The 4,247-nt window shown below is 38.1% G+C and overlaps 1 pseudogene; it reads right to left on the bottom strand.

Annotated features, from left to right (window-relative positions):
- Nucleotides 1-827: 827 nt before the first annotated feature.
- On the bottom strand, nucleotides 828-2,461 carry LOC123850271 (large ribosomal subunit protein eL42-like; annotated as a pseudogene).
- Between the last annotated feature and the right edge of the window lie 1,786 nt (nucleotides 2,462-4,247).

Below are 4,247 nucleotides of genomic sequence, written 5' to 3'. Positions count from 1 at the left end.
TCATTAGACCTTGCAAAATGATGAATTTCTAACTCTGACATTCTTCATGCCTTTGTGAGCTATAATTATTCTGGACAGAAAAATGGCCACTCATTGGCTAGGTCAAAAAGGGTATGAAGTATGGTGGACTTGAGTTCAAGCATTTTCCTGAAGAACTCCCCTTCCTTTTCGGAGGAAATGGGAATCAGAGATTGCATTCTGGGTTCTAAGGGTGCTCATTGCTCCTGACTTGCCAATGCTTCCTGGCACACGGTAGGCAGAACTTGTCAATATGTATTTTTAAACAAGAGAGAGAAAAGAATTTTACATTAATAGTTCTAATTCAGTTTTAAGATGTAGGATTTTTTACTTCTTGAACTTTTTTTTCCCCTGAAGTCTGAAAATCCTTGTTTCCACTGACACTAACACAATTACTTGCTCACTTTATCCTACAATATACCGGTAATAGTTTAAAAATAGAAACACTAATGTTAGTACTAAAATTAAGTCTACAGAATATAGTTTAAGATTTCTGTTACCCTAATTATGAACGAGAAATGAGCATATCACATACACACACACACACACACACACACACCCCTCAGATGCATCTTAATTTCTTTTTTTTTTTTTTTTTGGTGCTCTCTCTTCCTATCTTTTGCCAATTTTTGTATTAGGTACTTGATCATTTTCTTCTCAGTTATGAGGAGTGTTTAAATATTAGGGATATCAAAACCCTGTGCTGTAAGTTGCAAACATTTTTCTCAGTTTGTCATTTGTTTACTTATTTTTGAAGTGAATATAACTTTAAGATTTTATTGTCTTCATAATAAAACAGAAGATGAAGCTTAGAATTGGATCACTTGGCCCTTTCTCTTACCTTCTTCCAGTTTAAAATGTTTGCATCTTTTAATAGCCAGCATTCTCTTCGATCTGTATTTGGACTCAACACATTCAAGCCTCAGCACCATCTTCTTTGTAGTTTTAGCGTCTTCCCAGAAAATTGGCTTAGCCTGTCCACCATAACCACTTTGTTCCCTGTCCTTGTGCATTTTTCTTGGGCATACAGAGAATTCTTGCCTTTCATGCACTGTGTCACTTCGTGAGGTTGGTGCTTGCTATCCTTTTTATAGACAGTCCAGCAAGTTTTGAGAAGATCCACTATATTGGTGGAAGTGTTAGCAGCATGGAGAGAAAGCTCATTGATATTTTTACTTTGTATATACTATTTTATAATGCCTACTTTTTTGTTTTTAATTTTTATGTAGTCCCATGTATCAAGTTGTTTCTGATCGGCTTCGAGATTTTGAATTAGAGGAATTTTTATCCACCCGTGGCTTATAAAAATGCTTCCATGTTTTTTCCTCTATGTTTGTGGTTTCTTATTCTGATCCACTTGATATTCACACAGGTGTGCGTTGTGAAGAGGAACAGATTCAGTTTTATCTTACTCCATATGGCTTCTCAGTCGGCAAAACACTTTATTAAAAAAATTACTTTAGGATTAACATAACAATAAAAAAAGAAAAAAAAAGAAATAAAGTAAAAAGAAATTACTTTAGACCTCGACTTCTGGATGGAATGGACTAGCTTGTATATTGATAAGGCAAAATAGAAACAGTAAAATAAAAATGATAATCATACAAAATGAATTGTTTGCTGGTACTGCTGAGCTGTCATGTCCTTGGGACATGTAACTTGGGACTTAAGGGTCCCAGTTACTGGAGAGCAGGGAAGTGTACTGAGATGAACCAAATATTCTCTACTGTTCTCACCCTTGAGGAATCTGCTGAGGTAGAAGTGCCCAGGACTGGGAGGCTGAGAAGCTGAGAAACCAAGCATAAAGCAGACTAAAATACTGAGAAGATCTTGAGTTCACAATTTAATAAGTTTTGACAAATGCATACTATCTTGTAACCAACACTCAAACAGGATATAGAACATCTCATCACCCTAGGAAATTCCTTTGTGCTTCGTTCCAGTCAATACCCTGCAGAAGCTACTACTGTTACGATTTCCTTCACCACAGATTAGATTCGCCTATTCTCAGACTTCTTATAATGGAATCATAGAGCATGTCCTCATTTAGGTCTTTCTTATTTTGTCAGACATACTGTTTTGATATTCATCTGTGTTGTTTGTATCAATATGTCTTTTGTTTTTCGATTGGCTTGTTTACTTTTGGGGAATAAAGCTCCATCCTAAACTGGAACCCAGTTGCCTGGGTCCTTGGATATCTTATATACCTGCCTTACTTACTACCCTGCTGGGGTCAGACTTTTCTCTGCCTCTACTTGGCCTTATGTATACGTCTCCTGTGGTATATATACTGGTTGTGGACAGAGACGAGGGCTTAACCATTCTTTATCTCCAGGTTTAGCACAGTTTCTATTACATGGGAAGTGGCCAGTGTATGAAAGACTTGACGAGGATTCTGCTTTTCGTGGATTGATTGCCTATAACTTTGGCACTGACACTCCATGCTCGGTTGCCATTGAACCTCCCTTGTCTTGAACAAACCCTCAAATTTGTTGTCTTAATTTGATCTATTGGATCATCGCCCAACATTGTAAGTGGAAATCTAATCTCTGAGTCAGCTAAATAGAACTGTAAACTGATTAGCATACTACTTGGCATGCATTAATTGCTCAGTAAAGTGGGAAGAAAGACATGGGGAACCCAAGCCCAATCCTTCTTGAGCCAACCATTGACCCCACAGTTCTAACTATGGCCTGCAGCTGAGCCTGGCCAAGTTATAAGCTATTCTTACTGTTTCCAAATTACAGCAAATTTGGTTTCCTTTCTTATTTTTCATTAAAAAATCCATTCCTATCTTCATCAGAAAATAAGTGCTTTGTAACAAGGAACTATATCTTCCAGTACTTTTTTCACATGCCCTAGGACTGATCTATGGTTTTATATACACCGGACACTCAAAAATGTAGGGAAAGTGGTGATAATGAGTTCAGAATAGAATAATGAGTAGATCTAATCCCCAAGGTGCTTGATAACATACAACCCCACAGAAGAGCTTATAATAACTATCACTCTTGATAGCAGAGCAAAATGAACAAAAAGATAAAAATCAAAGAGAACATCTGGATAAAAAGTGAGAGGGAGCAACAGAAGAGAAACTTAGCCATAAGAATGTTCTGTAACTGTGGATTGCCAAACTCAAGGGAAAGGTTTAGAAAAACATGATAGGCTCCACTTACAGGGAACTCAGGTTCCTTAGCAAATGGATTTGGTAATTGGAATTTTTGTTCCTTCTTTTCCTCTGGGAGTATGTGGATGAAAGTTAATTAATGTGGTAAAATTGCACAGTGTCTTTGAAAATTGCAACTTCTGAAAGACCCATTGCACTACATCTGTGCAATTTGCATGACGATAGGGGAATGGTAAAGAGGACCCAGACCTACCAGATGTTTTCCCTCTGAAGTTTCAGACTCCAGACTTAAGATCACATAACTGAGAAGGAATAAAATGGAGAAAGACAAATCCTACAGATTTATAGCAGATGATTATAAGCCGAATTGCATAGCTTTGTGGATAAATCTCACCTGGTAGTCTACTGGGGCAACTTGCAGATTTGCATACTCAAGTTGAATACCACTGTCTCTTAAGTCTCCATCCACTTCATTATCATTTCTTACTTCTCATGTTTTCACAAGTTGTTCAAGTAACTACTGCTGAGCAATAAGTTACCTCAAACTTAGTAGTGTAAAGCAGCTATTTTATAAACCTGACAGATTCTGTGGGTCAGAAATTCAGACAAGACACCACAGGGATGGCCTGTCTCTGTGCTACAATATGTCAGTCTTCGTGTCGCCGGGGGTGAGTGGAACCATGGGGACAGGTATCTAGAGGCTTTGTTACTTGCTTGTCTGATGGCTAGGCTGGGGTGCCTCAAAGCTGACCATCTCTACAGCTTCTCTCAGTGCTGTGGCTGGGTTTGTAGAGGGAGAGCCTTGAGACTCAGCGTTCCAAGAGAGCCAGGCAGAAGAAGCTCCATGGTCTTTACCGCCCAACAGCACAAGTCACATGTCTTTACTTCTTTTATATTCTATCTTCAGAGCAGCTGCAAGTACCCTAAGAATCTAGGGGAGGCAGAGGACAGAGACCACATCTCTTGATGGGAGAAGTGTCAAAGGATTTGTAGCCATAAAAAAAATAAAAATAAAAAAATAACCACCACATCTGTACATTAAAAAGCAAACACAAACAAAAAAATGGTATTTTTTTAGTCAACACTTTCTCAGACTTGCTCA

This window comes from Mirounga angustirostris, unplaced genomic scaffold (genome assembly GCF_029215605.1).
Source record: "Mirounga angustirostris isolate CCGP_5_RB_7025 unplaced genomic scaffold, mMirAng1.0.hap1 SCAF_15, whole genome shotgun sequence".
In the NCBI taxonomy this organism is placed as follows: Eukaryota; Metazoa; Chordata; class Mammalia; order Carnivora; family Phocidae; genus Mirounga; species Mirounga angustirostris.
Note: the sequence above shows the minus strand (reverse complement) of the source record. Positions and strands in the feature narration are given on the sequence as shown.